The sequence below is a fragment of the Pan troglodytes genome, chromosome 1 (genome assembly GCF_028858775.2).
Source record: "Pan troglodytes isolate AG18354 chromosome 1, NHGRI_mPanTro3-v2.0_pri, whole genome shotgun sequence".
Classification (NCBI taxonomy): Eukaryota; Metazoa; Chordata; class Mammalia; order Primates; family Hominidae; genus Pan; species Pan troglodytes.
Window position 1 is genome coordinate 213468103 of NC_072398.2, and position 26293 is coordinate 213494395.

The window sequence follows — 26293 nt, forward strand, 5'->3', positions numbered from 1 at the left end:
CACCTGCCTCCCAAAGTGCTGGGATTACAGACTTGAGCCACCAAGCCGGGCCCAGGAAGTTCTTTCTTAAATCTGACTTAAATCCTGCACCCCCTAATCCTCCTGTTCCCAGCTCAGACCCTTAGCCAACTTTGGTAGGTCTCCAGCTGTTATTGGCTAAGGCTTGGAGCTTGCTCAATGCCCTGTCAAGCCTGCAAGACCTCAACCATCCGGAGGGAAATGGCACTACGGACAAACCTATGAACAGCCAGCCCTGCTCCTCCCCTTCTTGGGCTCCACACCCCAGGGATGTGCACAGGCAGGGGCTGACCAAGCGGGTCACCACACCAGCATTAATAGAAAGTCGATGGCTTTGGAAGCAATCGCTACCACTTCTGGAAGAATGATTATTTGAGCGCTGCATAAACACCCATCCAGACCTGTTCTGTGGGGGTAAATGAAAGTACAAGAGCATCCGGGCTGATTTATCTTGGCCAGAGGAAACCGGAGAAATTCATTTCCCCTCTAAATGATCTGCTCCGGCTCCTAAATATTCAATAATTTCCGAGCTGGGAAATGGATTTCCTCCCCTTCCCCCGGCAGCCGGTTTGCATTCTCATGCACGACATCCTTGAGGTTTTATGGGGCGCACTCTATAGCAGGTTCTGGTGTGTGGCCCCCAATCCCTTTCTAGCTCAGGGAGGCTTAGTAGCATCCCAGGACCACCCTTCTGAGCTGTGTCCAATCAGCCCCACCTGTCCCTGAGCCAGGCCAGAGCCAACGGCTGCAGTGATTGTCCGAGCCTAGCCCGCTGCTGGGTCAGCTCAAAAAGAGGTCTGGCCACCCAGACCTGGAATCTGCTGAGAGCTCTGCATTCAAGCCCCCCAGTTGTCTGTCTGCTTGTCTGTTTTCCCCACTAGGGGGTGACTTTGAGGGCAGAGATTGTCTCGGGTTTACTCCTATACAGTAGTAGGTGCTTGCTATTTACCGAATAAATGAATGGATACATGAATGAATGAATGAATGAATGAATGACAAATGGATAGAAGGGTGGGTGAATGGCATCTTAAGCATTATCCTTTTAACTCACCAGGGTAAGGACTGTGACTATTTCTCTCTCCCTCTGCCTGAAGCACCACAGGCAGTCAATACCTGTCACCAAATTAATATTGATCAGAGAATGAACCACAGCCACCACCCCGACCAGGCTTGAGGACCTCGCTTCCTGACCCAACCAAGATTGAAACCTGCCCATTGGGGGCTCTGCCCCTTGAGTAGCCCCCTGGTGCACAAGCCTGGGGAGAGGGGAAAGGCGGGATGCTCCGTGTGCCCTCACCAGGGAGGGAATCTTACATCCACAGGCAGTGGGAAGGAAACAGGTCAAGCAGTTGCCAAAGGGGTCTTGGAGCTTGAGGTTTGGAAAGTGTTTATCAAGAGGAAGGGGGTGTGGGCAGGGAATAGAGCCAACCAGGAAAGGTGCTGTCCAAGGAGACAGAGCTAGAAAAAATCCAACTGTCCTAAGGTGTCAGTGGTCTGACTGGGTGCTGGAGGGGTGGAGATAGGCAAACAAAGGAGAAACAGAGATGGAAGGGGTCAAAAACCAGAGACAAAAAAAAAAAAAACCCTTACCTGGCGTGGTGGCTCACGCCTATAATCCCAGAACTTTGGGAAGCTGAGGTGGGAGAATTGCTTGAGCCCACGAGTTCAAGACCAGCCTGGGCAGCATAGAGAGAGACCCCATCTCTATTAAAATTTTTAAAAAATTAGCCTGACATGCTGTTATGCACCTGTAGTCCCAGCTACTTGGGGGGCTGAGGCAAGAGGATCCCTTGAGCCAGGGAAGTTGAGGCTGCAGTGAGCCATGATCATGCCACTGCATTCCAGCCTGGGTGACAAAGCAAGACCCTGTCTCTAAAAAAAGAGAGAGAGAGAGAGACTGTCAGCCAAAGAAGGAACAAAATGGGGCAGAGACCTAAGATAGAAGGGGCTCCTAGACCACCACCAGGAGACAAGCCCATGAGTAGGGGAGGCTGCTGCCATCTTTGCTGCAGGCAGGGGTTGGACTGGGTGACCGTGAGGTGCCTAGAAGCTGACCAACGTCTGCCAACAAGAAACAATCAACCCCCTTCTTGGCTGGTTTTGGAGAATCTCCCCAGAGGGTATACAGAGAGCCCACCCGCCGTCCCCTGCCCAGCCCTGACTCCACTGCCTGTCCCAGTATCTAGCTTCCATCACTTTGACAGTCATGAGTATGAACAAAGGGAGCCTTGGGTGCCAGGACACCTTTGGACCATGAGTGTGGTCCAACATGGTCCATAGCCACATTGATGCTATGAACTGCTTGATGGTGGGGAGCTCTGTCTGCCTCATTCATCCCCATGGTCTAGAACAGTGCCATGTCTACTGAATACAGGCAGGTAGATGAATGAATGGACCCCCTAGCAGTGCCACCTCAGTAGCTCCAAGGGGAGGCCCCTGGGCTGCCTGGCCCTGAGTCTGGGGGTTCCCCACTGGGAGCTAAGCCCAAGGTGTGTCTTTTGCCTCCCCCATCTCAGAACCTTTAGCAGGGTACAGGTGCTCACTCACCTCACCCCAAACTTGGCTGATTCCCAGCTCATGACCACACCAGAATCACCCAGAGAACCTTTTAAATGTCCTGCTCCATCCCAGACCAATTAAGTCAACCTCTAGGAGTGAGGTCTGGGGCCCCTGACAGAGTTTTCAAAGCTTCATGGACGATGCCCGGGTGCAGCTGGGGCTGAGAACCCATCATCTCACCTCTAGAACAGTGGTCTTCACAGTGTGGCCTCACAGACCTTGGAACTTGTTACAAGTGTAAATTCTTGGCCTCTACTCCAGACCTGCTAAATCTGAAACTCTGGGAGTGGGCCCAGCAGGCTGTGTTTTACAAAGCCCCCTAACTGATTGTGATGCAGCTCAAGTGTGAGAGCCAAGCTCTGGAATGTTCCTCCAAATTCCCTCCTGGAAGAAATCACTTACAGGGACCCCTGCTGCCCCTAAATGAACTCGGGGAAAGTCAGGTTGCTGAGGGCCTGGAGAGTAGAAAGCAAAGCTCCTGGGGTATCAACAGCACAGTAGAATCAATACTCTCAGGGGATCAATTTCCTGAGATGGGCACTCAGTACTTCTTAAATAACAGTGTTCTTGGGCAATTAATGCTCCTACAATCACAATTTCCAGAGCTTGAGGTCCCAATAATCCTTAAAGATCAGTATTCCTGGGGCATTCGCTTTTTGGGGTATCAGTAATCCAATAGGAACATTACGAGACCAACAGGGTTGGGGCATCAATCTCCCAAGATAGGATCCAATCCCCCTTCAATATTGGGTCTGGCAGGGCATCGTTTATTTCAAGGCTGTTTCTCTCCACTTTCTGGGGGATCCCTTCCTGTCTTCCCCACTCATTTGCCAGATGGGGCCAGTTTCCACAGGTTTTTTTTTTTTTTTTTTTTTGACAGAGTCTCGCTCTGTTGCCAGGCTGGAGTGCAGTGGCGAGATCTCGGCTCACTGCAACCTTAGCCTCCTGGGTTCAAGCGATTTTCCTGCCTCAGTGTCCCAAGTAGCTGTGACTACAGGCATGCACCACCACGCCCAGGTAATTTTTGTATTTTTAGTAGAGACGCGGTTTCACCATGTTGGCCAGGATGGTCTCGATCTCTTGACCTTATGATCCGCCCGCCTCTGCCTTCCAAAGTGCTGGGATTACAGGAGTGAGCCACCACACCCGGCCTCCACAGGTTTTTTCGGAAGGTGTGCCACAGATGGACACAGTTTGTAACTGGCCAGACCCATCAGAAGAGGCATAAGAGGGCTGAGCCAAGAAGCCACAGAACCTGCAGCTGGGATGTGGGTGACACCACCCACCAGGTGGGGAGGATCCTGAAGTCTCAACAAGGAAGGCCACCAGAGGTGACTTCTTGGACCCGGGCTCTGGATGCTGGAAACTTCTGGCCCTGGCTGCATCCCAAACGCTGTGTAATTCTGGAAGCTCTCTCCTTTTCTCTACGCTTTAGTGACCATAGTGTTAAAAGGACAGAATGAGCCTGGATGGATTCTGAGGCCCCTTCGAGTCTATTCCATTCCATCTAATCAATCCTCTGCCTTCTTTCAGCAGAGGGGATATCACCATCTTAAAGGTGCAGCAACAGAGGCCTAAAGAGGTGAAGTAACTTGCCTGAGGTCACATGATGAGTCAGGGACAGAGGGGAGACCCAGAGCCCTGGGCCCCTGTCCGCAAAATAAGGTGGAAGGATTTAGAGATTTAAATCCCAGCTCTCTAAGGTCAGATGCGGTGCTCATGCCTGTAATCCCAACACTTTGGGAGGCCGAGGAGGGAAGGATTGATTGAGGCCAGGAGTTCAAGACCAGCCTGGGCAACACAGCAAGACCATGTCTCTAGCATAAATAAATAAATCCCAGCTCTCCCTTCAGAGCTATGTGGCCCTGGACAAGTTCCTCCCCTCTCTAATCCTCAGTTTTCTGATGACCTCTCAGAGGGTTCTCACATGAAGATCAAATAGAAGAATGACCGCAGATGCTTACACAACCGTGACTCTGGGCCAGGCATGGTTCTAGGCACTCACACAGATTGACTCGTTTGCCTCTCAAAATCGCCTGGTACTCCTTACTGCCAGTGTCCCCAGCTCACAGAGGAGGAACCTGAGGCTAAGAACAGTCAGATTCCTCACCCAAAGACCCTGGCTTTCGAGTAGCAGAGCCAGGATGCCACGAGGTCTGACCAAGCCTCCACATTCTTTGAGCTGTGTTGAGCCACCTCCGTGGTGAGCATCTGAAATGTGGGCCCGTGTCACAGGGGTCAGCTGTTTCTCTCTCCCTCCAGCATCACAGCCAAATCTGGGTCCCTTTACCATGACAAGGGTCTCCCAGCAGAGCAAGTGAACCAGCTAGAGTCAGCCAAGGAGGCAGAGACTTTAGGTAGGGCAACAGCAGTGTCACCTCTCTACTGCCTATGAGGCAAGAGCCCTCAGGGTACCCCCGAGAAACAGAGCCCCCCTCTCCACCATGGCTAGGAGGAAAATGAGCCAACAGCCAAAGAGGATCAAGGGGAGCGCCATCTTTTCTTTCTCAAATTAGGTACTGAGACCCTTCCCTGCCAGGCCAACACCAGTCCTTGTCCTTGCAGGTGGGAGCTCATAGCCTAAAAGTGGCCCTTGCCATGACACAGCCTCCACCCCGAACTAGACAAAGTACCATCATTTCCAGGGGAACACCGTCACTCCCTGCTCGGTGACAGAGGCAGGCACCAATGCATTGCATGGAACCAATCCAGCCCTGAGACTTCAGACAAGCAGCTCGGGGTGCATTTCCCAACAGAAGCCCTGGGCTTTAAGGAATTTCCAGGCAGTGGCTGGGCACTCGCAGCAGCAGCTGGGGGTGGGGAGGGGAAGCAGCCAGCAGACGAGATAATTGTTTCATCTTGTCTGAGAAGGAAAATCTGAGCGCTGCCTGCAGCCTGATAAAGAAGCCCTCCCCACCCTGGGCCAGAGGTGTGCAATGGCCCCAGATTTGGCTGGGGCGAGATAAGGTTATTAATTCACCATTCGAGCCCTATTCGATGGTTCTCATCCTTAATTGCAATCAAGCAGGCAAGAGGCTGAGGGAGGGATGGGAAAGGAGGGACCTGCTCCCAGGACCAGGGACTGGGGCTGAGGCGGCCCCAGTACAGCAGGCAGCAGGGTGCTGGGGGCTTCAGGGATATCCCCAGACCCGTAGTGGGGGTGGAGGGGCTGCTGTCAGAGTTTCACCCAAGCTGGGTTCATTCTCCATTATGCATATGGATCCCAGCATCAGATAAATGGGTTCCAGTCCCAGCTCTGCCCCTCGGGGGCTGTGCAGCCTTGGAAAAGTTACCACACCAACCTGAGCCTGGTGTCTCCACCTGAAAAGGGAATCCTAATACCCCCGTTTCAGATGGTTACCTAGAGATTAAACTAGATAATCCATAACGAGCACCAAGCCCAGCACCTGCCCCCTGTCCACAGTCAGTGAATGAGAACTGGCACCATCCGAGTCAAGAATAAAACAAAAGACTTTTTTTGTAAATAAACTTCTCTGCAGAATGCCCACTGATGGCTGTAAAGGGAGGCCTGTGCCTTTAAGAGAGGAATCGATCCAGCCCTGGGCCGGGCCAAGGAAGAATAGCAATCCTAGGGCACGTTAGGAACAGGGATTGATTGGGAGCTCGGAGGGTGTGAAGAGCCCTGACTCTGGCCAGCCCTCATAGGCTACCCCTTGCAGTGGGGCTCAGGGAAGCGGGGGCTGTGGGACCCGTGGGGGTGAGAAAGCCACTCCAAACCACTACTCTGAGGCCTTTTCCCACAGGAGCAGCTGGCATGTGAGACCCCTGCCCAGACACACACACAGCGAGCCATGCCCACGTCCCACGGATCGCTGCAGGACAGCTGTTTACAGAGTACCTACTAGTGCCAGGCCCTGGTGCACTGACCGGAATGGGGGACAGGCCCTGCCCTCAAGAGGCTCACAGCCCTGTTTGGAAAATAGATGAAATAGGGAGTTACTGCCTGGGTGATTACTATGCTGAGAGAAGCAAGCCCAGGGGCTGCAGGAACCCAGGGGAGGGACACAAGCCCAGGCTAAAGGCAAGGAGGGCTTCCTGGAGGAGGCAACCACTGTGCTGAGCCCAAAAGAGGAGGAAGGGCTTTGTTAGGCTATGAAGGGAGAGGGAAAGGTGTTCCAGCTGGGGGAACAACATGAAAAAGAGCCAGAGGCAGAAAAGAGGGTGGGTGTGTCCAGGGCTTAGCAGCCATTCTGCAGTGGGACAAGAGCCAGGGGGAGAGCAGGGGTCCTGGTGTTATCTTATGTACTTTTGAAGAATCAGTTCTAGGCCGTCTCTCTGGAGTGGGGCCTGGGTGGGAGAGCAGGTGACATGGAAGAGAAGGGTGTTATCCAGAGCTCCAGGGAGGCCCCAAGCAACCCCAGATTCTCCAGGATCCCAGTCTATCCTTCTGGAAGCTGTGTGACCTCTGCTGGGAGTCCAACAGAGCAGGGAGCCATCCTTGACTCACAAAGCGACCTCTGCAGCTGACACTTGGGCAACAGTCCTTTCGGTGAGAGTTGAAGGGAATCCTGGATACAGAAGGGAGGTTTATCACCACCTGATTCCAGTCCAGGCTCCCTGTGTGACCCAAGCCATTCACTCCAACCCCTGGGTTTTCTAGTTCTCTTCACTGTAATGCCCCCTTCCTTCCCTTGGTGGGAGGGAGGGAGAGGGGGAAGGAAACAAACTTAAACCTAGTAAGTGCCAACTATGGGTCAGAGGCTGCCGTTTGTTTCTCTGTTGACCACTAGAAAATTTCTCTTTGCCGAATTTGCTGTGTGATCTTGAGCAGGTCACATTCCCTCTCTGGGCCTCAGTTTTCCAACTGTAAAATGCCATGGTTGGTTCTTGTCTTTAGGGGTTCAATCGGTGCTAACACTCTGGGTAGGACAAAGAAAATTCTTTTTCTGTTGTTTTTTGTTTTGTTTTTGAGACTGAGTCTCACTCCGTCGCCCTGGCTGGAGGGCAGTGGAGCGATCTTGGCTCACTGCAACCTCCACCTCCCAGGTTCAAGCGATTCTCCTGCCTCAGCCTCTCGAGTAGCTGTGATTACAATCACGCATCACCACGCCCGGCTAATTTTTTGTAATTTTAGTAGAGATGAGGTTTCGCTATGTTGGCCAGACTGGTCTAGAGCTCCTGACCTCAGGCGATCTACCTGCCTTGGTCTCCCAAAGTGCTGGCATTTACAGGCAGGCGCGAGCCAAGAAAATTCTTTAGGAGTCAAATTCCTGGCTTCCTGATTATTAGGTTGTGTGACCTTAGGCAAGTTCCCCAAATCTTCTGGGCCTCACCTTCTTCTGGAGAATGGGAATAATAACTCTCACCTGGCCAAAAAGAGCGGGCATGCAGTGAGACAGCTTATGCAAAGCACCCAGCACATCTTGGGCACACAGAGACGCCTTAGTACAGAGCTTCTGATTCCTGGTGAGGAGCTGACCTTCTCCAAGCCCAAACCAGCTCCGGCCAGGCCAAGAAACTAGCTGCAGCAAAGGACAGGGGCAGCCGAAATACACACAGGCGCCGGCTGTTTGTTCAGGCTCTCAGCTTGGAATGAATCTCCTTTTATCCCAGCGAGTGAAGTCGCCTGCGCTGGGCCACTCGCGTCCAAAGTGAGTGTCTACAACCACGCGGGTCCCCATTTATCACGCGGCGTTTGATGGAATATTCCTCCTTGAGGAATCGTGCTCCCAGACACTCCTCATGCTCCGCAAGGGTCTTTGAAACTTAACAGCGGGCTCTTTAAAGGGACAGGAGAGGCGTGCTGCATCCCAATATGAGGCTTTGAACACGTCAACATTAATAGAGGTCACCGTTCCAGGGGACGCCGGGCCCTTCCCAGAAATAAATCAACAGCTGCTCCTGCCGGCCAACCGATTCATTTTGCTTGAGTTTCCTTCTCAATCCTGTGCTGGTGTCGGGGCCGGGGGGTGGAGGGTTAGAGGGATGGAGGAGGAGGCAGACATATCTGCACCCGCATTATTGGGCCTTGAGGGGAAGAATCCTGTCTGAAATGGGCCTAGAGAGGTCATCTGTCATCCTGTCCCTTCCACTACTGCTACAGAGGATGGCGGTGTTTGGGGCTGGGACACCAGGGAGCATTACGGAGGGTTTACTGGGTGCCAGACCCCCGACTAAGGGTTCAGGGTACACCCTCTCATTTCATCCTTATAGCTATCTGGGAAAACTGAGGCCCAGAGAGGTTAAGATCCTTGCCCAAAGTCACACAGCCAGGAAGAGACTTATCTGAACCTCAAACTCCAGTTTCCCCAATCCAAAGTCTGACCTTAACCATGCAGCAAGCTGCCTGTCAGAAAGGCTTTCGGATCAAGAATGCGAGGAAATGGGATTTCCTGACCTGTAGGCCCACTGGGCCGAGGGCCATCTATCTACCCTGACCCAGCACCCTGGAGCAGGGCTACTGATTTAGGAAGACTGGAGTCAGTATGACCTGAAAAATAAGCCTGGGAGTTTGCAACCAGATACAGCTGGTTTGAATCCCAGCTCTACCATGTCCTAGCTGTGTGGCCTTGGGCAAATGGCTTGAGCTCTCTGAGCCTCAATTTGTACACATTCTTTCACTCTTGGTTTGAAGGCACGTCCCCTCTGGCAAGGCCTTTGCTCAGTAGGATCTGTGTGCATCACCCTCATGGCCTCAGGTCCCTCTGACTCTTTTCCCAGCCCATCACTGTCTGCAATGATGCAGGCACAGACCAGCTTGCCCCTGCGATGGTCCTGCCACATTTAAAACTCCTAACAAACAGCTAGATATAGAATGTTTTATGTTTCTGTCGTTTCTCAGTTACTGATTGTTTTATCAATAGTGCTGTTTATGTGACTTCCACAATTTATCTGGTTCTTCTCCCACCTCCCTATGTGGCCCTGGGTGAGTCATTCATCCTCCTGAATCACAGAATACAGGCACTGGAAGGGAGTGACCTCAGAGATCATCAATCCAGGCCTTTCATTATAGGGATAATAACCACAGTGACAACTCAAACTACCTATGGATCTGCGGCAGACCAGCACATCTGCTGCTGGTCCCAGTGAACCATGCCTCTCAGTGTTTCTGCCCTCCTGAAGTCCCCTCTCACATTGACTCTGGGGGAGGCCATGCCCCTTGCTTTGGTCTTTGGGGCATTAGCTAGCAGAAGCAAGTGGGTGCTCTATGGGTGCTCACTCCTTGGGTTTTGTTTTGTTTTTGTTTTTTGTTTTATTTTTTAGACCAAGTCTCGCTCTGTTGCCCAGGCTAGAGTGCAGTGGTGCGATCTTGGCTCACTGCAACCTCCGCCTACCGGGTTCAAGCGATTCTCCTGCCTCAGCCTCTCGAGTAGCTGGGATTACAGGCACGCACCATCACGCACGGCTAACTTTTGTATTTTTGTATTTTTAGTAGAGACGGAGTAGCTGGGACTACAGGTGCGTGCTACCACGCCCGGCTAATTTTTTGTATTTTTAGTAGAGGTGGGGTTTCACCGTGTTAGCCAGGATGGTCTCGATCTCCTGACCTCATGATCCACTCGCCTCGGCCTCCCAAAGTGCTGGGATTACAGGCGTGAGCCACTGCACCCGGCCTTGTGTGTGTGTGTGTGTGTGTGTAAGTGACAGGGTCTCTGTCTGTCACCCAGGCTGGAGTGCAGTGGTGCAATCTTGGCTCACTGCAACCTCCACCTCCCAGGTTCAAGTGATTCTCCTGCCTCAGCCTCCCAAGTAGCTGGGATTACAGGTGTGCACCATCACACCCGGCTAACTTTTGTATTTTTAGTAGAGACGGTTTTGCCATGTTGGCCAGGCTGGTCTCAAACTCTGACCTCTAGTGATCTGCCCACCTTGGCCTCCCAAAGTGCTGGGATTACAGGCGTGAGCCCGGCTGGGCTTTCACTCTTGGGACACTCCCTCTTGGAATGCTGCCTTGAGAACTGCATGCTGTAAGGAAGTCCAGGCTATAAAGAAAAACCTAGAAGCCCTGGCAGAGAGTATAGCTGAGCTCCCAGTCCACAGCTAGCACCAACTGCCAACCACACGACTGAAGCCATCCTGGACCCCCCCAGCCCAGCAAGCCTACAGCGGCTGCAGCTACATGAATGATCCAGGCAATAACAAGGTGACCAACTCATCTCAGGTGGCCTAGGACACTCCCAGTTTTCAATTCCCAGGAATACTCCCCCCTGCCCCTACCCCACCACCCTACGGAACACAGATTGAGCAGAAAACTCAACCCATTAGCCCATAGAATTAAGAAAACAATCAATAGCTGTTGTTTTAAACCTCAAAGTGTTGGGGTGTGTTGGGATGCAGCAATAGATAACTGGAACAAGTCCCTAATATGTGCCAAGCACTGGACTCAGCCCTTCCTGTAAGAATTTGTAATCTGTACGACAGTCCTGTAAGATGGTTTGATTACCCAGCAAGGGAAGGAAATGAGGCTCAGACAGGCCAAGTGATAAGTCAAGTTCAGGCATGAAGAAAGGGGTAAAGCTAACGTTCAAACCCCAGTCTAATTCTAGCAACGAAGCTTAGCAAGAACTGTCACCACGAAAGCCCTGGGTGTTAAGACTGCCACTTAGCAAATAGGAACTCACAGTTCAGAAAGATGTGACTTCCCCAATGCCACATAGCAAGTTAGTACACAGGGCTACCTCTGTCATTCTAAAGTAAATCATACAAGTATCTATATCAGTTATCTAGTGCCATAACAATGCTGTGTAACAAACCAGCCCAAAACTCAGTGGCTTGAAACAACTGGCATTTCTTAAGTTTATGAGTCTGTGGGTCAGTTGGATGGCTCTGGTTTGTGTCGTGGGGTTGGTTGACTGATCTGGGCTGGCTTCAATTAGGGCAACTCAGCTCCTCCCCATGTCTCCTCTCCACTAGGTAGCCAGGAATGTTCTTCTGACAACGGAAGTGCAAGAGCATGCCAGTGTAAATGTACAAGGCCTAGACTCTGATCTGGCCCATCATTGCTTCCACCACATTCTATGGCCACAGCACATCACAAAGCCAGACCAGGTGCAGAGGATGGGGAGATCACCTCTGCTTCTTGAGTGAAAGCAACTTCAAAGTCTCATTGCAAAGCCTCTAGGTATGGGAAAGACTGAAAACTTGAGGTTGTTAATGCAATCAGTTTATCATAATAGAGTCTCTACCAGGCACCAGGCACCAGGCAGTGTGCTGGGTGTTTTACACTTGTTATCATTTATTTCTTGAGTCATTCCTATAATTTAATTACATATTGTTATTAGTCTCCATATCCCAGTTAGGGTTGCGGAGTCAGATGAAGGTTAAGCAACTAGCTCAAGGTCAGACAGAATAAATGGCATAGCCAGCATTCAAGGCCAGGGTCGCTTTACTCCAAAGTTTGTGCCCTCAACAACTGAGCCACCCCCTAGTCCCTGCACTAAGCAGCCAGAAGTTTCTGCTGATGCGGCGGGAAATCCTATGCACAGAGATGAAAGCCTCTTGGCCGGGCAAGGCAGCTCTGCTGACAAAGGACAGGCTTCCTTTGGAGTCAGCCCTCTGGGAGGGGAGCAGGTGGGAGCCACTGGCAGCGGGGGAAGGCGGCAGTGGAGAGCCTTCCCTGAGCATGCAGGCGGGGCGGGAACCCCCAAGACTTACCTGCATCCGTGGAACCCAAGGCAGCATGGGGTCCAGAAGACAAAGGCTGCCTGAACTACTAAGGAACCAGGGATTATCCAGGCCAAGGGCTTCTGGGACAGATGGAGAAACTGAGGCTGGAGAGGTGCAGAGACTTAACCGAGCCACACAGCCAGATGGAGGCCAACGGGACCCTGGGTACTCCTCTTGCCAGCTGGTAGCCCAGCTCATCCCTGACTCATGTTGGGGGCCTCTCTGGGTGCTCCCCCTGAGAAAGGGGCCCTATAAAAGCAGGGGTCTTCCACGGTCTCACATTGCCTGGTCCTTGCGTCTTCTGGGGAAGTCAGGCCTTGGGGAATGTGGAGCCCGCAGAGCTATTTCTGGGTTTTTTTTCAAGGAGATTCTTCCGAACATAGCGCCCATCGGCAAACACCATTTATTACGTCCGCTCCTGGAGCTCCGCTCTCTGAGATAGATAATGCTCCTTATCTCCACCTGGAGAGCAGGGTGCAGGAGGCCCGGAATGAGATGCCCGCTTTAGTGATAAGGCTTTGGAAGCACCAGCCTCTGCAGCTGTGAGCAAACGCAGCACCCGGGCAGGCGTGGCATTTGCATAGGGGATTTCACAAAGTGCAGCTCTGGAAGCCTCCATGGAGACCCCCTGGCAATGTAGAGGACTCTGGGGAGACGTGCCTGGGACACCATGCAACTCAGGCCTTGCCTCTGCCCCTGACTCCTCAGATGACCTTGAACAAGTCAGGAGACCTCACTGGGTCCCCTTCCCCAACCTGCTCAAGGAGGGGTATGGACCACACTAGGGGTTTTCAAAGTACATTCCTTGGGACCCCAGGGTTCTCCACAATGGCCTCAGGGGCATCTTAAATAGGAGGAAGAGAAAGTGGCACCCTGTCCCTGACCCTGACTGCCACCAGACCAGACCTGCTCTAATCTGTGTGATGTGCCAGGAGTCCCTGTAAGATGTCATTTCCACAAAGGATTTCACTACTTTAAGGGAAGTCCAGACTAGATGGGCCATGAGGACCCTCTGGGAGTCTAGGGGGGTAAGGAAGAGATGGTGGAGAGACAAGACTGAGGGCTGCAGGATGGTTTGAGGTGGGGGCTGTCAGGACTAAGAGTGGGCACAGCTGCCACCTGGCAGAGCTATGGCCACCTACTTCATCTCCTCCCACTCGGCGCCTCCCCAAGGCTCCCTGCCTTGTAAAATATAGTGCCTGCCTTTCACCTGGGTGGTCTGGCCTGGAAGGCCGAGCTGCAGAGGCAGGGGATGGAAGTAGGGATGCAGGGGACGTGATGGTGGTGGTCGGGGGGCAGGGGGCACATCTGGTTGCCAATCCTGACCCCACTCCTGCCCAGCCAAGTAACCTGGGGCTTGTTTCTTTACTTCTTTGAGTCTGGTTTCCTCCCATGTAAAATGCAGAGGGAAGTAACGACTGCCTTGTAGAATTGGGAGGATCAAATAAGATGTTAAAGTGGCTGGGTGTGGTGGCTCATGCCTGTAATCCCAGCATTTTGGGAGGGATGCAGGAAGACTGCTTGAGGCCAGGAGTTCGAGACCAGTCTTGGCAAAGCAGCAAGAGCCCCTACTTCTCAAAAAAAAAAAATTAGCCAGACATGGTGGCTCAAGCCTGTAGTCCCACTGCTTGGAGTGGAGAGGGCGACATGAGCCCAGGAGTTCAAGGATGCGGTGAGCTGTGATTGTGCCACTGCACTTCAGCCTGGTGATATGGTTTGGCTGTGTCCCCCCACAAATCTCCACTTGAATTTTATCTCCTAGAATTCTCATGTGTTATGGGAGGGATCCAGGGGGAGGTAATTGAATCATGGGGGGCCAGTCTTTCCCATGCTATTCTTGTGATAGTGAATAAGTCTCACGAGATCTGATGGGTTTATCAGAGGTTTCTGCTTTTGCTTCTTCCTCATTTTATTTTGCCACCACCATGTAAGAAGTGCCTTTCACCTCCTGCCATGATTCTGAGGCCTCCCCAGCCACGTGGAACTGTAAGTCCAATTAGACCTCTTTTTCTTCCCAGTTTCAGGTATGTCTTTATCAGCAGTGTGACAACAGACTAATACACTGGGTAACAGAACAAGACACAGGCGAAAGAAAAAGAAAGAAAGAGAAAGAGAGAGGGAGGGAGGGAAGGAGGGAAAGAAGGAAGGAAGGAAGCAAGCAAGGAAGGAAGAAGGAAGGAAAGAAGGAAGGAAGGAAAGAAAGAAAGAAAGAAAGAAAGAAAGAAAGAAAGAAAGAAAGAAAGAAAGAAAAGAGAGAGAGAGAGAAGAAAAAGATGTGAATATGCCCAGCACAGGGCTGGAACAGAGCAGGTGCTCATCAAGAAAGACACAAAAATGGCCAGGCATGGTAACTTATGCCTATAATCCCAGCATTTTGGGAGGCTGAGATGGGTGGATGACTTGAGTTCAGGAGTTCAAGACCAGCCTGGCCAACAGAGCAAAACCCCAACTCTACTAAAAATACAAAAATTAACCGGGCCTGTTGGTACATACCTGTAATCCCAGCTACTCAGGAGGCTGAGGCATGAGAATCACTTGAACCCAGGAGGTGGAGGTTGCAGTGAGCCAAGATCGTGCCACTGCACTCCAACCTGGGTGACAGAGCGAGACTCCATCTCCAAAAAACATGGAAGACACAAAAGCATGGAAGGCCAGCTGTGGTCTTGGAGTCTAGGGACTGAGAGGGACTATTACTGCAGGGTACCCCTCAGCACTCCCAGGCCAGGGGTTGGGGACTGAGTGACCCAGCGAGGCAGAGATGCAGGTGTGCACCCTCCTTCACACCTATTGTTTTGTCCCTGCAAATCCATAGCTGGAATCACCCCAAAAAACAATGGCAGGGGAGTTCCCACAAAGGAGTGCCCCAAGCTGTACTAGGACAGGGCAGAGATTCCAAAGAAAGAAGCCCTAAACGCCAGGGTAGTCCATGCAAAGTACTCATTAGAGAACTTACAGAGTGCTATGACAATCCTCTGAGGGACTGTAAGAGAAAAGGGGCATCTACTGAGGTTATGTCAGCAGCGAGGGGGTGAGGTATGGAATTTACATGAGGGCTTAAGGAGTTTGGCTAAAGGGCTGGGCCAATTTCTTTCTAGTAACCCTAGATATCTTTGCCAGTGCCTAGGAATGTTCAAGGTCCTAGTTTGGGTTCAAACGTGCTGTGAAAAAAATTGAAGCTGGCCTGGTCACAGGCCCTGGGTCAAGGCACTCTGATTTTTGGTCAGCACACAGAAAAAAAGCCGGGGACACTGGCGGATTCTACCCCTCTGCAAATCCTCTCACTGCCCCTGCCATACCTTCTCCAGCCGCTGCTGCAGGGACCAATTCTACACAGACCTCCGGCAACATCTTGCAAGGGTCACCTCCCAGCGCTTGGAACTCCTTCTCTGAAGCAGCAGAGGGACTCACAGATGCACAGTCCGGACACAGGGGAGTTAACACCTGTGGGGCCACCTCTACTGGCAGGGACACAGGCTGGTGGGTAAACGTTCCATCTCCCCTGGTGGACAGTTCAGAGATGCATTTCCTAAGGCTTCTCAGAATGTTCCAGCAAGAGGGAGCACTGTCCCCCACACCAAAGTCTAACTTGTAGCACTTGAATCCTCTCTTCTCTTCCCCTGTTTCCCAGAATCAAGCCCTACATAAACTACCTGTACCAAGCACTGTCTTGGGGTCTGCCTTTGGGAGGGGGACCCCAAAATGAGAGAGATACGCTCCAGGAAACGATTCTCTAGGGTGATGTGCCTTTGGTGCTGCCTGCCAGGCAGGTTTACAGGGATTCTTCTGGGGATACCCCAGGGCCCACCAACAGCCACCAACTGGCCATCTCAGGGTCAGGCCACACCACCAGCCACCAGGTGGAGAGGGGGCTGGGAGCGCCATCTGCAGGTGGAGAGTGGGCTGGGAGCACCAGCTGAATGATTCCTGAAGCCCAGCTCCCTGGCAAGCTCCAGGAGAGTATCATTGCCCCAGCAGGGAAGATTCTACAAGCTTGAGGGATTAAAAAAACTTTGAGGGGCCAGGCATGGTGGCTCACGCCTGTAATCCCAGCACTTCGGGAGGCTGAGGTGGGTGGATCATTTGAGGCCAGGAGATCAAAACCAGCCTGGCCAACATGGTGAAACGCCATCTCTGCTAAAAATAAAAAAATTAGCCAGGCGTGGTGGCACAGGCTTGTAGTCCCAGCTACTTGGGAGGCTGAGGTAGGAGAATTTCTTGATCCCAGGAGGCGGAGGCTGCAGTGAGCTGAGATTGCATCTCTGCACTCCAGCCTGGGCAATAGAATGAGACTCTGTCTCAAAAAAAAAAAGTGGGGGGGGGGGGGGTTGAGACAAAGGGTTATTTATGCCTCAGGGAGAGAGTCAAGAGGACCCACACCCTGAGTCCCCAGCTGCCTGCACTCCCCGGGGAATAATGGAGGCTGCTAGAGAATCCCTGGGAAATCCTGAATCCGGCTTCACCTTGAAGCTCTTCGCAGGATCAGAACTACTGCAGCCATAGCCAAGCACAAGCGGGACTGAGAAAGAGAAGGGCAAGAGGAGCTCAGGCAGGCCACGGAACCCCAGCTCTGCCACCTCCACGCTGCATGACCTCAGGCAGGTGACTCAACTCTGAGTATCCACCCCATGGGGTGTGATGAGGAGCAAATGAAGTTAGAGGTGGGAAGAGTTAGGTTGGGGCCTAGTAGATAGTGAGAGCTCAATGAATTCAGCTAAGTCTGTATGTGGACATTGTATACTGTTACTTCTCTAGGGTCAGAGGAGGCATTATTATACCTGTTGTTCAGATACAAAGCCCAAGACCAGAGAAGATAAGGAACTTCTTCAAAACCACAAACCTGGAAACGGGTAGAGCTGGGATTCAAACCCAGGTCTGTGCGACTCCAAAGTTTATCATCAGAACACGATGGCAGACCTTCCCTTCTCACTCAAACTGGTCCTTTTTTTTTCTGAGACAGAGTTTTGCTCTTGTTGGCCAGGCTGAAGTGCAATGGCACGATCTCAGCTCACTGCAACCTCCACCTCCTGGGTTCAAGCAATTCTCCTGCCTCAGCCTCCTGAGTAGTTAGATTACAGGCACTCGCTACCAGGCCCAGCCAATTTTTGTATTTTTAGTAGAGACAGGGTTTCGCCATGTTGGCCAGGCTGGTCTCGAACTCCTGGCCTCAGGTGATCCACCCACCTCAGCCTCCCAAAGTGCTGGGATTACAGGTGTGAGCCACCTTGCCCAGCCTCAAACAGGTCCTTTAAAAAGAATCCCTGTAGAAAGCTTTCCTGGATTCATTAGCAAAGAGCTAAGCCCTTGTCCCCTCTTCACCTCCAACCTCATAACCCAAACTCTGGCCTCATTCCCCAAAGGACCCTGTCAGTGCTAGAAGTCTAAGAGCAGGGACCACACCTCCTATTCACGCCCCCTAATGGAGTGAGATGAGCATGAGTCAGGGAGGTTCAACCCCACACTGCCCCTCTCACTGGCTGTGTGACAGGGATAAGTGTCTTCACCTCTCTGAGGCTGTTTTCTCAACTGTTTAAGGTGAATCATCACATAGGGCTGGTGGGAAGATCCGATGAGATGGCATATAGAGAGAGAACACAACAGTAGGTGCTCAGGATTCCACCCTGCACCTCAGACAGGAGTGGGGCTGGATGTAGGGGTGGAAGGAGGCTGGATTTCCCAGCCCCACCATGGAAGGAGCTAGCCTCCAAGGCCCCCATGCAAAATGCATCTGCTGCAAGAAGCCTCAAGGTGGATCATTCAGCAACTCCACAGGCAGAGCCAAGATCAAGGCCAGTCGGCTCGAGATTTAGTTGCTGCAGCAGAACATTGGCCCATGAACTTCTCAGAGTGGCTCAGCCCTTTCCAGGCACAGGCAGTTCACAGCAGCAGGGAGCAGGAAAGGGGGCTGACCCTGAACTTCTTTCCTCCTCCAGACCAGCTCTGAGCCCCCAAACCTCTCCAGCCCCGCTCTCAGCACCAACACCCCTCACGGCCCCTGCTGGCCACAGGAGAGAATGATTGGGAGCAGAAAGTGTGGAACTGGACTGCCTAGGTTCAAAGCCCCGTCCTACCGTTCCCAACTGTGTGGCCTTGGATGAGTGATTCCCCTGTCTGTGCTTTAGTTTCTTCCTATCAAAGAAGGTTTCACAACAAATAACTGAGCAAATCCACGTAAATCAGTTAGAATAGGGTCTGGCACCTAGCAAATGCTCAATAAATACTAGCTGTTCTTATTTGGGGTTCTAACCAAGGTTCCTCCAGAGTCGTCTTCGTGTACCACCCCACCCCCAAAAAGTTCAGGCAGCTGGGGCATTCTGTGCTAACTGCCTAGCTTCTGACACAGGCAGAAGATGTGGAAGAAATCAGGAGGTTCGTTTAAAAGCAATGGTTATTACCACAAGCCAGCTAAGGAATCCCCAGACCTCCATGAAAGCGTGGGGATCTGAGACAGAGGGAGTCTATGCTGCCAATCCCAAAGGAAGCAAGGAGACCCCAAAGTCCCTGCGTCAGCACAGCATGAGAGCAGAAGAAAAGACTGCCTGACCGCCTGTGGGGTCCACGCAGAGGGCCTGACTGCCTGCCACATTCTCACAACCCAGACAGAGAATGTTTTCTATACACAGAGAACTGTGGGACCAGAAGAGCCTGTAGGATCAGGAATGGAGAGGCACAGGCGGTGGCCAAACAGATCAAAGACTGACAACCACACCACACCAAGAACCTCATAGGTGCCAGTGCAAGGTGCAGTCCAAAGGGGGAAATGTGGTGGGGGTCCCTGAGCTGACAGAGACTAGGTTTTTGCCACTTGGTCATCTCAGAGTCTTGAAATAAAAATTAAACTCAGCTCTAGAACAATAAAGAGGGTTGCATTTTTCTCACACATGGCAGTTGGCAGACTGAGATGGATACTAATGACATGTAAGCATAAAAAATCAAGATCACGGTGGTGCCAGGTTTTCCCCGCTACAAGTAACACAGCCGTGGACGGCTTTATATATCATTCAATGTCCATCTCTCCCATTATCTGAACATGAATTCCTGGAAATAAAATTTCTGGAAGTCAAAGGGTACAAAATGCTCAAGACTCTTAAAACAATGTAGAAGCTCTCGCTTCCAGAAAGCTCATATTAATTTCTATGTTATCAGGCAGGAATAAACAACCTGCATCATTCCACACTCCCCAGCATCAAGAAACATGGTTTGTTGTTTGTTTGTTTGTTTGTTTGTTTTTGAGACGGAGTTTCACTCTTGTTGCCCAGGCTGGAGTGCAATGGCACGATCACGGCTCACTGCAACCTCCGCCTCCCGGGTTCAAGCGATTCTCGTACCTCAGCCTCCCGAGTATCTGGGATTACAGGCCTGGTGTGCCAGGCTAATTTTTGTATTATTAGTAGAGACAAGTTTTCTCCATGTTGGTCAGGCTGGTCTCGAACTCCCAACCTCAGGTAATCCACCCACCTCAGCCTCCCAAAGTGCTGGAATTACAGGCGTGAGCCATCACACACAGCCCAAGAAACATGGTTTTATTCACCTTTGCCAATTTGAGGGGCAAAAATTAGCCTCATCTCCATTTGTATTCTTTGGTTTCCAGAGTGAGGTACAACAGTGGATTTGGGGAAAGAAGTATGAAGACTGTGTGCGCCTTGTTCAGCATATGTGTACACACAGGATTTTTGCTGTAAGAAACCCACAATGGCAAGCTGGATCTCCTCTCCAGGGAACACACCCTCCCCCAGCAGAGAACGCCATCCTGTTTCCTGGCTGCTCTGATCGTCAGTTTCCTCCTCCATGAAATGGGGGGAATAATATCTCTCTCGTAGGAAGAAGGGAGTGGGTATTTATTTGTCATTTGCCTCCTTGATATTCTCTTTTCTTTTCCTTCTTCCTCCCCTTGCCCTAAATTTCTTGCCCATGCACTTTGGCCTTGAGAGTGCTTGACTGGCTTAGACCAATCAGTGTCTCCCACCTCTTCAGCCACAGTGATTGGCTCAGGAATGGGCTTGTGTCCCTAGTCTGACCAACCATAGGTCAAATCCTGAAACTGGGATTTGAGTTATTGGGTGGAATAGACCCTCTTATTTACTCACAGATGTGGAGGAGGAAGCTGCTGGTGACTCTCTTGGAGGCAGGAGGGACATGCCTGCTGTGAATGATGCTGACACTGAGGAAGCAGAGCCTAGAAATGGAGAAAAAGAAAACTCACTGGTCCTATTCATACCAATCAATGCATTAGCAGCTGGATCAATCCTTGCCTGAAGCAGACACTACCTGTTTTTCACTTATGTAAGCCAGTGAATTCTCTTTAAGTCCTTTGAATTGGATTTTCTGACATTTGCAACTAAAACTGCAGTAATCGGGATGGGTATCAATGCAGAAAACAGGGCCCGGTTTGGCACAGAAATGTCATTTGGAAGATCACAGACTTGTCCACAGAGGGATAGAACAGGCAAACTAAGAGCATGGGCCTCCATATCAGGCAGATCTGGGTTCAAAGCTCAGTTCCATCTGATCTGTGCTCTGCTGCGTGAACCTGGGCAAGTAACTTTACCTCTCTGAGGCTCAGTTTGCCTAGCTGTAACTTAAGGATAATAACATCTGTCTTCTCATGGTTTGTAAGAATTAAAATAAAATCCATGTAAAGCTCTTTACATTTCCTAGCCCGTAATAAATACTCAATATTTAGTAATTATTAAAGATGTTGTGACCGTAATTTTATTAAAGATGTTGTTTCCTATCTCCCATGCTTGGCTATGAGCTCCTTGGGGGTAGGGGAGGGTTTGAGTTGCCTTCTGTGTCTACCACACCGATCTGAATTATCACTTAACTGTCAACTGTGTTTTGTGTTTTGCCTCCTTGAACCCAGGAGCAAGGGTTCTCTAAGGACAGGAGTGAGGACACATGGCTTAGCTCTGCAGTGGGCAGATGGGTCACGTGCCCCACGCTCTCCTAGATGCGTGAATCATAAGCCCTGCTGCGTCTAAGAAGCATAACACCCAGCAGGAGGCCATCACCATGCTCCAGTTTTGACCAATGAAGAAACTAAGGCCTGGTATGGGGAGGCCAAAGGCCCCAGGGCCACTGTGGCAGGTGCCAGGACCTGCATCAGAGCCCATGTCTGTCTGACACCAGGGTCCAGGCTCTCTACACAGGCCTGAGCTGGCATTCAAGACGGTGAGGGGCATCGGTGAGCTGGTGATTCACCCAATGGGAGAAGTGACAAAGGCAACCCCCGAGCAGACAGGACTGAGGGTTCAGGAGCAAACATCGACTTCATTATGGTTATTGTTGGCGTGATTCATATACAGTTAGACCTCAGTTCTGGTTGCTGCAGCTGGAGAGAGAGAAATGGTGGAGCTGATGAAGAGTAAATGGCCAAGAGGATTGGTGAGGAGGAGGCCTAGGCAGGTGGGGGAGAAAAGGCTGAGGAGTCGAGGCCTCTCAGTCTGGGGTTCCGGCCTCTAGCTCCTGGGAAGCTGGACAGGAGGGTGAGGAGCCTCTGCCCCTGACTTCACATCCTCCCCTCGAGGCAGTTCCTTTAGGTCCAGTAGGAGCCCCCTCCCAACTCCCACACAGGCTGTGAGCACACAGCGGGGGCAGTGGCTAAGGGCCTAAAAAGGCCTAGAAAGACCTAGAATATTCCAGAAATTGATCCAAAAAGAGATACTGGGGGGGATTCCCTCACCTCGGACACCAGAAAACAGGCTTCCTGGTGACTCAGCAAAACCACTGCAGAAACTGGGTCTCCGAGAATTGTGTGGCTCACCCAAGGCCCCACAGCTGGGCAGAGAAAGCCAATTAGACTTAGAGTCCACGCTCTTTCCTGGCACCAGGAGCCTCCTTCTCAGAGGACATAGGCAGCTGGGCACCCCTCTGCCCGCCCTCCCTCAAAGGCCCTGCCCAATGGGGACCAGGGCTGCCTACACTGAGTCAGGCAGTGTTTGGCACCCACATTTGTCTCTGAGGCCTGAGATGGGAAACCCTGGTCTCCTACCCCCTCTGCAAGGCCAGGGCAGGCCTGAGAGGCTTAGCATAGCCATTGGACGGATGAGGAAACTGAGGCTCATAGAGGAGCATGACATGTTCCTGTTCCCCAGCCAGCAGGAGGCGCTGTAGAAGTTAGATTCCAGGTCTGTTCCCACCTTCTGGTCCCCCCAGGCAGTTCTGAGCTTCTGCTGCAAAGCCCGAGGCTGGAGGCCCCTCCCAGCAAAGCCTGTGTCTGACAAGGTGGGGAGGGTCTGGAGCTTCCAGGCGGTGAGTTTCTCAGGATGCAGAAACACCAAGGTGAGGAAGCCAGACACTCTCTCTCCTCCGAGGAGGCTATCGGAGGCAGAGGCGACAATTTACAAGCACCTTGGGATGATGGGGGAACCATCTCTGCAGACACCCAGCACCTCTAAAAGCAATTTAACTTTACGTCCCTTCCCCTCCTCAGCCTTCCTCTCTCCCCACAACTATCGATCCCCCAGGGTCTCCTCTGTTCCTCCCAGCAACATATCCAGCCCCCGGCTCAGCCACCAACCAGCCACACCACCAGAAGCAACTTCACCTCTGCAACCCCGCCTCCTCATCTGAAACTGCAGATGACAACGGCTGCACCCCACAGGACTGTTTTTAGGGTGGCTCCTGGCACTTCGCAAACACTTGGTAATGTGGGTTTCTTTTTTTATTATTTTTTTAAATTTATTTATTTATTTATTTTGTTGTTGCTTACTCTTTTTTATTTTTTTTAATTTTTTATTTCCATAGGTTTTTGGGGAACAGGTGGTATTTGGTTACATAAATAACTTCTTTAAGTAATGTTGGCTTCTTTCCTGGCCAGAAGCAGCCACAGGCTCAGGCCCTGCAGCACCCCAGGCCTGTGCATCCCTCCCCTCTCCCTGTGGCTCCAGAGAGACTCTCGCTGTGCCTCTGGTACTTGTCTTCCCTCCCTGCCTTCCCAGAACCCAGGGTCACACATGTCCATTTTCTTGGGAGTCATTTCCCCCAGCCTTGTTCCCTGCTGTCCAACCAGGGCCTGGAGCAGGGCCCAGCCTGTTCTCAGAGCTCAGTGAATAACTGTCTAGCGACTGACCAACCAACAGGGAACACCAAATCCAGCAAGCTGCTGCCAAGAACCCCCTCCTCCAGGAAGACCTCCCTGACCTCCACCCGGGCCAGGTTAGGGGCTCCTCATACAAGATTCCGTGACGCCCAGAACTGTAAAATAGTTATAAAGTGTAGGTTCTGCAATCCAAGTCTCAGCTGTCACTGATTAGTTGTCTTTGGGCGAGTGGCATAACCTCCCTGTGCTTCCATGTCCTCACCTGTAAAATAAGAATAACAATACCAGTGTCTGCCAAAGAGCATCCTCATGAGGCGTCACGGGACACGTACAACACGCAGAATGAGACCCAATGCATCCCGAACACTCATAGGCGTGAGCGGTGTGTGTGGTCGCGGGGAGGGCGCTGTATTGTTTCATTTATTTGACTGCCTTCTGCCACCTGCCTATGAATCCGTCAGCACCTGTAGCTGAGCCCGTCAGGTGTTGCTTCCCATCCCATTGCCGTCCCTGTGAGCCTGGCTACTGACCTCAGCCTCCCCTCCAGTGGCTGCATCTGCAACTCTTCAGCAGCCCCCACCACCACCGTGCCCACATCTTCAGGGAGCTGAGCTGTGTGGGAGTCGACACCCCAAAGCCTGGCCCTTGGCCAATGACTGACAGGCCCCCGAGTCAGGACCAACTCCAGAGTGCCCTATGGTATGAGGCTGAGGCCACTCTCTCTGGGGCTTTTCTGGAAATCACACCCTGGCTTGGCTGCTCCCACCTCCCCAGCACCTCCCCTACTTCCCCTACTCCCTTGCTCTTTCTCCTGGGAGCACCGATTGTACCCAAATCTTTATGCCCCGTTGCAGCCACCTAAGACAGTGACTAACATCTGTTCACTTCTATCTCATGCCTAGCAGTGCCCAGATATGGACTTGGACAGTGTGAACAGAGCAATGTCATCAGGAATAAGACTGAGGGAGTCAGCCTCAGCCAAGGGAGGAATCCTAAGAGGAAGAAGTGGAGGCTGAGAGCTGGTGGCCTCCCCGTTCCAGCCGCCTCACCCTAAGCATGCGCAGCCCCCTTCCTTGCCTGCACGGAGGAGCCATTTGCAGCCATAAATGTTCAATGGAGCGTGTGGTCTTTAGTGCACGGGCCTCGAGCTGCATAAACAAGGTTGTAAAATTTAAAGGCAAACCAGGCTGGGATCCCATGGGCAGCCACGCTGACATCACAGACGGAGGTGGGGCTTGCGTGGAGGAGCAGGAGGCAGCCATGGCAGCACTAAGGCTGGGACAGAAAGAAGGGGCATCTGGCTCTACCTGATGGCGGCTCACGTTTATTCGTTTTTTCGCCGTTGACCCGAATGGAAGCAGGCCCTCCGTGAGACTGTGCCACAGTTCCAGGGGTGTAGATAGATCATCTTTTCCAAAGAGAATCAATGCTCCTCTCTGCTGGTGAACCAGCGACCCAGCACGGAATTGTACATGTTGGGGATGAACCAGCAACTCAGCACAGGATTTTACATGCTGGGGATGAACCAGCAACTCAGCACGGGATTGTACATGCTGGGGCTTCAGCTTCAAGTGAACAAGATGAAGTCCTTGCCCGCCTGGAGCTTACATTCTAGAGGAAGGGAAAAAAAACACGCAAGTAAAAAAAAAAGTAAACCAAGAGAGTCATGATAATCTTAATACTGATCAGTGATAGAAAAATGAGATTGAGGCCAGGCATGGTGGCTCATGCCTGTAATCTCAGCACTTGGGGAGGCCGAGGCAGTCAGATCACTTGAGGCCAGGAGTTCGAGACCAGCCTGGGCAACATGGCAAAATGCTGTCTCTACTAAAAATACAAAAATTAGCCGGACGTGGTAGCACACGCATGTAATTCCAGCTATTCGGGAGTCTGAGTCAGGAGAATCGCTTGAACCCGGGAGGTGGAGGTTGCAGAGAGCCAAAATTGCACCACTGCACTCCATCCTGGGCAACAGAGCAAGATGAAAGAAAGAAAGAAAGAAAGAAAGAAAGAAAGAAAGAAAGAAAGAAAGAAAGAAAGAAAGAAAGAGGGAGGGAGGGAGGGAAGGAAGGAAGGAAGGGGAAGGGAAGGGAAGGGAAGGAAGGAAGGGAAGGAAGAGAGAAATATGGGATTGGGAGGGAAGCCTACTTCAGATGGGAGAATCACAGTGGAATGAGACTCCAGTAACATTTGTGGGACTTCTGGCCTCCTGAGTCCTCAGGAAGGAGGCGTTGGCCACAGAGTTCTTTGCTGCTGAGCAGCGGCCAGCTACTCTATCAGCAGGCTGTTCCATCAGCAGGCCACTCCAGCCTTCTTCCCTGCCTCCCTTCACTGCAAATCAGGCAGCTGTTTACAGATCAGGCCCATCTTTTCTTTTTTTTTTTTTTCTCTAGTGTCAGGATCTCATTCAGTCACCCAGGTCATAGTGCAGTGGCATGATCATAGCTCGCTGCAGCCTCAAACTTCCTGGGCTCAAGCGATCCTCCCACCTCAGCCTCCTGAGGAGCTGGGACTAAAGGCACATGCCACCATGCCCAGCTAATTTTTTAAATTATTTATAGAGACAGGGTCTCAATACATTCACCAGGCTGGTCTCGAACTCCTGGGCTCAAGTGATCCTCTTGCCTCTGCCTCTGCCTCCTGCCTCCCAAAGTGCTGGGATTATAGGCATGAGCCACTGTGTCTGACCTGGGCCCATCTTACGGAGCATCGCTGAGTTGGGAGTTCTCCTGGGAGAAGCCCAGCTTCCGGACTCCCCACATCATCACTGGTTATGCATGTGGACTCTGGAGCCACGGTCCGGGGTTCCATTCCCACCTCTGCCATTTACTATCTGTGTGCCCCTGGGCAAGACACTTCCCTTCCCTGAGCCTCATTCCCTGCACTGTCAAATGGAAATAATGACAGTACTCACCTGGGAGAATTCAGTGAGGCAGGGCACGGTGCATACTCAGCCTGCCACAGAGCTATTGTTTTTGCTATCATTATTCCCTCCTTCCTGTGACCAGGGACGGCTCTACCGCAACATAAGCTGATCCAGCAGGCTGGGAG

At 51.8% G+C, this 26293-nt stretch overlaps 1 long non-coding RNA gene across 1 annotated transcript; it reads right to left on the reverse strand.

The window, feature by feature from the left end:
- Positions 1–19717: 19717 nt before the first annotated feature.
- On the reverse strand, positions 19718–24013 carry LOC107973883 (uncharacterized). The gene is made up of 3 exons (XR_001716394.2): positions 23344–24013; positions 20289–20377; positions 19718–19877 (listed from the first exon to the last, which is right to left on the reverse strand). It is a non-coding gene; the product is annotated as an uncharacterized LOC107973883 (long non-coding RNA).
- Positions 24014–26293: the final 2280 nt, after the last annotated feature.